Below are 9803 nucleotides of genomic sequence, written 5' to 3' on the forward strand. Positions count from 1 at the left end.
GGGCCCATGATGATGGTCATACCCATCTCTGGATGACAGTGGCTAATCTTTGTGGGCCTGCAGGTGTGTGGAGCAGAGGTATGTCTGTTATAGATACAGAGTCCAGCTGAGTGGGAGGCAAAATTGACCACAGGAAGGAAGCAGCCTTGTTTTCTGAAAACTGACCCAATTATGAAGCACATTTTGAAAAAAATGAGAGAGGCTAGGGAAACATGCTGTTTTATGTCAATTTGAAAAAGGCTTTTTTGCCCACACTGATTAAGGTGGTAGGATTTTAATAAAGATTCTGAGAGAGATTTACAACTTTAAATCAATACTGCAATTGTAACATTTTCTGTTATTATATGATTCTTGTCCATGAAGTAACAAGGACAACACATCATTATACACGTTCCAAAACAAATTCAAACATTTTACACAAAGTTTTCTTAGTTAGAACAATATAACAATAGTCAGTGGTACAATAGTTAAAACCTGGTCACTCCTCCTGTGGGGTATTAGATTGAGAAACCCATATCTCAATATATTAGCGAGAAAACGGGCACGGGCATATCATTTTATGGGAATATCCAATTGAAAGATAGGTTTGTAATTTGGGAAACTAATGAGTTTTCCTTTTTGTAGATGAGATATAGTCTATATTTTGGTCAATCCTGTGCATATAATATTCAAAGTCTTTTTCCAGATTAGATAATACACACACATATATGCATATACACATCTCCAGTTCTCATACCATCTACAAGGTGATAATCACTTCTTTATAGATAAGGGGGTGGGGAGTAACTCAGCTAAGTGTAAGAGGGGGGACTGGTACAGGGTTTTAAATCCAGGCCCACCCGACCTCAAAGCCCATTTTCTTTCGGTAAACCACCCCCTCACTATGCCTCTTCACTTTGATTATTTTATTTCCTGGCCTGGTGCTCTGTGTGTGCTAGAAACTCAATAAACAAAACTTACTTATTAAGTTGCATAAATAAGAACATTAGACACTATCAAAATTTCCATCTTTAATTAAAATTGACAACTCCTAAGATGATAAGTTCCAGTTCACTGGTGTACCCTGTGCACTTGGCATGTAGTAAGCAATCAATACACATTTGACAAAGGCAGGGTAAGAGAGAAAGAGGAGGGAGGAAGGAAGAATAATTACAGCCTGGGACGTCTATATGATCATGGAGAATGGAGGAAAGGAATTTGACATATTAGCATTAGAAGGTAAAGATGATTTTATAATTATCATGCAAGGTGGCAAAGTGGCCTCTGAGGCTACAATCAAGCAATGGAAGGACATGGCTGGCTCAGATGAAGCAGATGGAACATAAAGGGCAGGTAGAAATATGTGGAAATCTATGATTTTGAGGGTTGAAAGTTTGGAGGGCATGGAGGTGAAAAGAGAAAGAGAATATGGAAGAAAACAGAAGTGATGTTGTTAAGTATCTCACACTATGTCCAATTAGATGGAGAAGATGGAAGACTCATGACGTACAGACGGAACAGGTATGACAGTAATGGAGTCCAAAACTCTAGTCATCTACAGAAAGCTTCACTCTAGTAAATGAAGAATATCAGATAATTCTGTTATTGTTGACACTATAAGATCACAAGAGATGGAGAAAGCAACAAGAACAACTTCTAATATACATTTATTTTTAACCTATGACAAAACGTTCAGTTAAATGAAAATGACACAAACCTTGTAGAAAATTATAATACAGTGTATATTATCCAAGAGTCAAACTCTGGGACATGTCAAAGTAGATCCTCTTTCGTGCTTGCTGCCGTTTCCTCTACCCAGTGTGTATTTCAATTAACAGATGTTTTCAAGGGAAACACACAATAGATAGAAGGAGGTTTAAAATTTCGAGGATCAATATGTGAGACTGATATAAAGCTAGGAGAATAACATCAGAAAGCCTCGAGTGCAGGACGTGTCGAATCTTGCAGACAGGCTGATAGTATTTTTAAGGCTTTCAAGTAATCTTTTTCCTAAGCTGGGTTCAGAACAAGAACAATAAAAAAGAGATATGGCCAAGACTTGGGGCAGATGGTATGATATTACCAGATGATAGAGAAAAGACAGAACTCTTGAACTCTCTTTTTATTTCTCTTGAAGAAAATGGTGTTTAAACTGGGGCTTATAGTCACTGTAGTTAGGAGGGCACAAAAGACAGCTTCAGAGAGGCAATCATCAAAAACTACTTGCTTCTTTAAATGTCTTTAAAACTCCAGGTACACACAAATCATACCCAAGATTCTCCCCACCACCACCAGCCTTACTGAGATATAACTGACATATAATACACCCAAGATTCTTAGAGATATGATCACAGGTCCTCTGTGGGTAAGTGTGGAGGTCCATGGTGGAGAGTTCAGGTGCCCAAAGTAGGAAAATGTTGCCACAACTTTTGAAAAGTCAGAGTTTGAAGGGTGGGCTTTGGAAATGCAGATCAATGAACTTGAGGTCAACGCCTGGCAAAATTTTAACATAGATTGTTAAGTAGGTGGACAAGGAGCACTTAGGAAAGCCCCTCGCCAAGCCACTGCTAGCCGGAATATTGACAATAGAAGGAAGAAGGACAAGACAGGCTGTGGAGTCTGAGGAGCTATTCTGGCTAACAAGCCTGAAAAAGAGAAATTAAAACATAGAAGGAATCGTAAAATCATTCTGACAAGGGGCAAGAATGGAAAATAGGATACCAACCAAATGCAGAGTAATAAAAGGGAAATGTTGGGAGGGCTGAAGCCGGAGACAACGGGAGACAAAACCAGGGCTAGAAAGACCTTGGAGCTAGGCAAGGCTGGTGGGGAGGAAACAAGCTAGATCTGGAAAATCGAAGTAGGGTTCCCCAGGGCTGGACTGTCTCCTCACTGGTCCAGTCGGTTCCTTTGGGAGCTTCTGACTCAGTGCTCCTCCCAGGCTGCCCAAGGCCAAATGACCTTTAAAGGGCCAGACACCTGTGAACTAGTACTTCAAACCCCTCCCAGTTCAGAGCACCCTCCCATGCTTTCATTTCTTTGTGCACGAAGAAGAAAGAGTTTAATTTTATTGCACTGTGAATTGTTTAAGATACTGCCTCAGGGAAGCCCCGAGTTTTTCACAGCCACCAAGCACTAAGCACTCACAGAGGAGAAACGCTTTTCTTTTCCCGACGTTACTGTAGGCAGAAAATGAGGGCTGCAGAGGAAGTCCTGCCCGGCTAAATGCTATTTTCTCCTGTAACTTAAATTAAGGACATTAGGAGAGAAAGAGAATAACATACTTCCCTTAATTAATTGCAGAGAATATCACTCATTTTCAGCATCATTTTTTAAAATGATAACTTGCCCCAAAATAGCTACTCTTGGCAAGATTGTATCAAGTGCTGCAGCCCATGTTTCCAGTACTCAGGCCATTCCTCATTAGAAGAACTTCATTCGAAGTTCAGTAATACGTAGTAGAAAAAAATGTATACGTATATAATTCTCTTCCTTCTGAAAGTTGTACGGTCCATTCTTAGGCAACCTTTCCTCAGGTTAAATTTCCGATCTACTGTCCTGTATTTTTCTCATCCTTGAATATGTTCAGAGTTAGGAATAAAATGGACTTCTTTTTCTCCACAGGAAATCTCTTGAATTGTAGAACTCTTTATTTTGTATTTTCTGCCATTTTATTAACTTTCTGACATGTGATCAATAATTTGTAAAGGAAATATATAGTATTGATGATTGGAAGGTGTTTATTCTTAAGAAGTTAAGCAAACAACTGTTTTTCATGAACTTGATGTCTCTCCCTTCTCCTACTTCTCTTTCCTCCTCCTTGATTCTCACTTCTAATTTTGACACATTTTATTAATTAAAAATATTTTCTGTGGCAAATAATAGAAAACACCCCTGTAGCGGCTGAAGCAGACAGGAGTTTATTTTTCTCACAAATCAAGAAGTCTGAGGGTGGGGGCTGGCCCCGTGGCCGAGTGGTTAAGTTCGTGCACTCCGCTGCAGGCGGCCCAGTGTTTCGTTGGTTCGAATCCTGGGCACGGACATGGCACTGCTCATCGGACCACGCTGAGGCAGCGTCCCACATGCCACAACTAGAAGAACCCACAACGAAGAATACACAACTATGTACCGGGGGGCGTTGGGGAGAAAAAGGAAAAAATAAAATCTTTAAAAAAAAAAAAAAGAAGTCTGAGGGTGGCAGTCCAGGGCATTTGGTGCTCGGCGATGTCATCAATGATCCCAGCTCTGTCTTACATGCACTGCCATCTTCAGCACGTTAGCTTCTGTCTTCATGACAATGGCTCATGGCTGCTCCGCCTTTGGACAGCAGAGAGAGAAGAGAATGGCAAAGGCCAAAATGCTGTGTCAGTCAAGTCTGTCCCTTAAAAAAAAGTTTCACTTACTTCATTGGCCCTAACTGGGTTACCCTGCCATTCCCACATGGATCATTGCAAGGTGACTGCAGAGAAGGAGTTTGGACGGGACTGCCTCAACAAAGCAACATCATCTGCCACACTTATCCATTTCCTCCTGCCACATCCTCGATCAGTGAAAGAGTAGTTTTATGATTCCTACCATGTTTTAAATGTTCAGTACATGCCAAGCGTGATATAAAGTACATTACATTCATTATTTCATTTAACTCTAGTAAAAATCTCATGCAATTATTATCATTGTCACTATTGTTATTCTCATTTTAAAGCTGAGAAGAGAAAGAGACTTGGCCAGCACAAGGTCACACTGCCAATGAGGGACGAGGCGCACATCTGGCCCTGTTGAAAATCCATGAACTTAATAACTATCAATTTGGCCTCCCAGTTGTGAGCTACAGTGTGGAAAGTGGGCTTGGAGATTCTTTTTTCTCCTAAAAACAAAAAAGTAAAATTCTTTCGTGTTAACTCATTCAGATTGCTCTGACACCTAAGCATTCTAAATAAAGCGAACCTTTAAGATGTGATGTGGAGAAAGGAAAGAAAGGAGCTAGACATTGTCTACAATCAGCAATTGCAGTCGTGCCCCTCCACTGCCCTGCTCCTTGAAAGGAGGGACCAAGGGGCTTGAGAAGAGGAGAGCTAAGTCTGGGACAGAGGGTCTGAATTCTGCATCTCCACTTTAACGCATTAGCTTGTGAACTCAGGCTGGTAAACGTTTTGCATCTGGTTCTCTGAGTGTAGCTCTGCCTCAAATGTTGGTTGACATTTTCAGTTATGGTACCCAGTAAGACAAAACTCAGACAATGAAGATGCATTTTGGAACTTTACTGGTTCATCAGTGATGTGACTTCTTTACTAAATAAGATAATAGGGTTTAAATACTGGAAGGATATTTCCCCAATTATTTGTGCTATTCACAATGTAACAGCTATAGATATAACACATTTTTCTTTTGTTTGAGGTCTAATTGACACATAACATTATATTTGTTTCAAGTGTTTAACATAATGATTCGATTGTTTGTATATATTATGAAATGATCACCACAATAAGTCTAGTTAACATCTGTCAACATAAATAATTATAAATTTTTTTCTTGTGATGCAATGTATAACATAGTGACTATAGTTAATAATAGTGAATTGCATATTTGAAAGTTGCTAAGAAAGTAGATCTTAAAAGTCTTCATTACAAGAAAAAAAACCCACATTTTGATTTAACCTGCTGTATTAATATTTTCTTCACCACCTTTTAAAGTCTAGACAATGAACAAAATAGGAAATCAAATACTGATTTCCACAGCATAAACACTCTTAACATAGCCGCTTTCAAGCTACCAACATAATATTGTTGAATGAGAGACGGGAAAGACATACGCAGTAAGTAGCACATTATTTTATGGTATTTCCGTTATATAGATACAATAGATATAAAGAACCTTAAGAGAATAGTAAAACAATTAGCAAGTGATGAGTTTTGAGTATCTATTACTTTTGTGGATACCATTTATTTAATTGTAAATTTATAAAATTTAATTTTTAATAATGTCTGGGTTTAAGAACCAGCTCACAAGACTCCTGAAAATTTAACAATTAGCTCTCAGGAGCCTGTTCCACCCAGCTCAGCATCCAACTTGACGTATTTGAGTTGCTATTTCCTTATTATAAAACGGAAATTAAAATGCTTGCTTTGTCTACCTCAGTGATTACTGTGAGGATTACATAAAGAAAAAGAACTTTGTAACACCTAAGCGCTACATAGACACAACCTCAGGAAAATAAAGGAGAAATACAGGAAGAGAAGCAAAAAACATTCCCTGGAGAAAAGTGCAGTTTCAAAGAGACCAAATTGAAAATAAATTTCAAATTAATCCATCAATTTGATAGTGAAGACATCTTGCTATAGTATAGGAAAAGGAAGAGAAATGAATTGAAGGCTGTGGTGAATTGCGAAACTATCCACAATTCTTTGCACCTCTTTCCATCAAGAGGTTAAATGTGGGCTGACCACGTGACTTTCTCTGGCCTATGACCGCCATAGGACCTGGAGGCCAGCTGCAGACCCATGAGGGATGCCCAGCAGAGACTAGTCAAGCCTGCTCGGATCAGTGTAATGACCCCGTTGAGTCCAGTCCAAATTATTGATCTTCAGCATGATGAGCTAAATAAATCGTGGTGGTTTTAAATCACGAAGAGTTGAGGTGGTTTGTTACAGAGCAGAAACCAACAGAGCTGTATAAAGGGTTCAAGAGTTTATTGTAGGGTCTTAGTTCAAGGGTTTACATTGGGTTCTTCTTATTTAATCTCAATCTTTATAAGAGTCCTGTGAGTAGATATTTTTAATCATATTTTAATTCTATGGGACCTAAGGACTTTGGTTAGAGGAATGCAGTAATTCTCAAGCTGAAGAGTGTGTGGAAGGGCATATATGATTTGTGGAAAGAAAATTCATAGGTGTTTGGAGTTTAAAATCAGTATGTGGGAAAGAGATTTGAGAGATGAGGCATAGGGAAGTCTATTGTTGAGCAACCAGTAAACGTGTACTTTTGTGCCTGTAAAATCTGGATGGCTGGAAACTTTGTGGAAAATACACTCATTTCTGATTCCTGTACTTAGGTTTTAAAATAAAGATAAGAATTTGGGTAATCTGTTTTCTTCACAAAAAGTCTCAGATTGTATCTGACAGTCACTACTAACGATTCTACGAGTCTAGCAATGTTTCCCAAATACCCCTGAAGGATTTATATTTGGCCAAAAATAACCTTCAATGCTTTTTAAAGTTGGATGTCCTTTGTGAATTTCACGATGATATTCTACATTCAAAGCTCCCTATTGGCACAATGACTATTAATGTTTATTGCATTTGACTAAGATATGCTGTAATTCCTTCATTTGAAGTAATAAATTCACAGAGAAACTTAAATTTCTCTAAATTATACACAAACATGCAAACTCAGGTAATAAACTGATACCTGTGAAATTAATTTAATCTTGAAATAAAAAAAGAAAAAACCTGCCGTGCCTTTACTCACACAAACCTTGGTTTTTATTAAGGACCAAAATACGGAAATGCTGAATTTCAATAATTTCTCCAATTCTCCATCATTCTCTCCTTAAAATATTCCCATTCTCACTTCTTAGCTTTTATATATATGTAGACATATATATATATAAAACATATATATGTTTCTTCCTGGATGGGTTATGAAATAGGAAATTCTGATAATACTATCTGCATACAGCAAGAAACTGTTCACTGCTTGCTTATTATCATCTGTTTTACTTCTTTGTAAAAGAAAACCATTTTGAGGTCAGCTCTCAAAAGCCATAGGGAAACCACTGGAGTTATTTGCACATTTCTTTGTTAAAGGGATTGCAAAAAAATCTAAAGCTCATTCTGAAGATGCGGTATTGGTCACAGGCAAATCATGAAGATGGTCATGCTTGTCTTTGGGGCTCCCTTGTCTTGACTCTGGGCTCATTCCCTTCTTCTTCTGCTTCTTTCTCAGTATCCTCATGCTCCCTTCCCACCATCCATGGTGGAAAAGGCTTTATTGCAGAATCCACTTTGGCGAGTATTTGCGTTTTTATAAGGACCAAATCTTTAAACTAAATGGATAAAATTTTACAGCAGGAAATTCTCAAGCTGGTTTGGTTGCGTGTGTGCATGCAAGTGCAAAAAGGAGGGTTTGTGGATCACATGACACCACATCATAACATCACTGACCTGTTTCATGAATGCAGATTTGGATCTCCAAGGCTCTGAGCCCTGAGATTATACTGCTTTTCCAAATAAAAATGATATTAAACTCTACAATAAATGCAAAGAGTTCAGCTGAAATTCTGGCTTTTCTAATAATGTCTACTTGAATTGGTTTTAAAAGCAATATCAAATATTTTCCAACACATTGTATTGTCTTCATCTTTGGGCCTCTGCTGACCTCTGAAGCCATGACCTGGATGTTGAGTGCTGCCTTTGGTGACCCAGTGCTGCATGCATGGCTAGGACGACAAGCTGGCTTTCCAGGGAGAGTAGCAGTAAGATGGCCTCTTCAAAGCCCATTCAACATGGGTAAAATGCTTACTCCTTTTGAATTGTAACTAGTTGGAAAGATCCTCTTCGGGGATAATTAGCTTGAAAACTCTGCATATAAATTTATACAAAGTCAGGAATGATGGTAGCAGTGATACCTCTAGGATATCGCTGGGGAGGGGTGGGGAGTGGACAAGGTTGGCGTGGTTTCAAAAGAGGATTTTAACCTTATCTGTAATAACTTAGAATTTTTACAACAAATATATTTATATGTTACTTGGGTACTTAAAACTGAATTTGAAATGAGTTGATATGGTTGAATAATACTTCATATCATCCAGAATTCTCTGATTTTGGTCCACTTTAATTTTTCTTGGCCCATTTTCCCTTTGGAATCTCAATGTGCACACCCTACTCATCCTCCAAGCCTTTTTGTGGTCTTGCTCTTTCACCTCTCCCAGCTCCTGAGCTGATGCTCCCTGCCTCATTCTTCATCTGGTGAGATTTGGTACTAAATTCCTAAGCTGTTGTCCTAGTCTTAGAGTTGCAACTTGCCTCTTGTAGTAGTTGCACTCTGAGAGAGGGGCTCCTGCATTCGAGCTCTTGGGTGGCCCTAGTTCTTAGCATTGAGCACCTACCTGCTTAGGTCCCCATTCTGAAACCCTCTTCCATGAGCCTGCTTAGTTTACCAGTTCTACGAGGTGAGTACCAGGGCTGTGCCTTTCTCTTGTTTGGCTTTTGCCTTGAGATTGGAGACTGTCCTGTAAACCCAACCTAGTACCTGGAGCCTCGATCCTGGAACCACAACCCAGCCTGTCCAGCTTCCTGGTATTACACAACTGGGCTTTCCCCATCACCATGTCAGCTCCATCAACCTGCAGAGAAATCTCATCATAGCTGGGACAGCCTCTACCCAGTGCCGACTCTTTGCTTGAATCCTGAATTGAGCTGTTTAAACAGGTCAACAAGGTCAGGAGCTGTACTCCCTAATCCTTTGCCACATGGAGGACCCCTCAAGAAATCTTCAGAAAGTGAGCTACCAGGTGCAGTGTCCTTTGGACCATGGCCAAGCCAGTCAGAAAGACACTTGCTGAGGCAAAGATGGAGGTGTCAAGGCTAGAGATAAGAATGAAGAAAGAAACCAATGAGGCAAGATGGGGGTCAAGACAAATTAGACAGACATGGACCAAGGCCCAGCCACACAGCAGGGTCTGCACAAAATAAATCACGCTGATGGCAGACTCAGGCCCACAGGCCTCTTTTAAACAGATCTGGCATACTCTCGAGGATCTGGGTAGGGTGAGGAAAGAGCCTAACGCGATGAGCTCTGCCAGCCAAATGCCTGCCTTCTCCTTCTGC

At 39.6% G+C, this 9803-nt stretch overlaps 1 long non-coding RNA gene across 1 annotated transcript in view; it reads right to left on the reverse strand.

Annotated features, from left to right (window-relative positions):
• Positions 1-203: 203 nt before the first annotated feature.
• Positions 204-9803, reverse strand: part of LOC138915789 (uncharacterized) — a 58440-nt gene continuing 48840 nt past the window's right edge. The window contains exon 9 of the long non-coding RNA XR_011422069.1: positions 204-4296. This is a non-coding gene — a long non-coding RNA (uncharacterized lncRNA). The remainder of the gene's footprint in view (positions 4297-9803) is intronic.

This window comes from Equus caballus, chromosome 10, assembly GCF_041296265.1.
Source record: "Equus caballus isolate H_3958 breed thoroughbred chromosome 10, TB-T2T, whole genome shotgun sequence".
Lineage (NCBI taxonomy): Eukaryota > Metazoa > Chordata > Mammalia > Perissodactyla > Equidae > Equus > Equus caballus.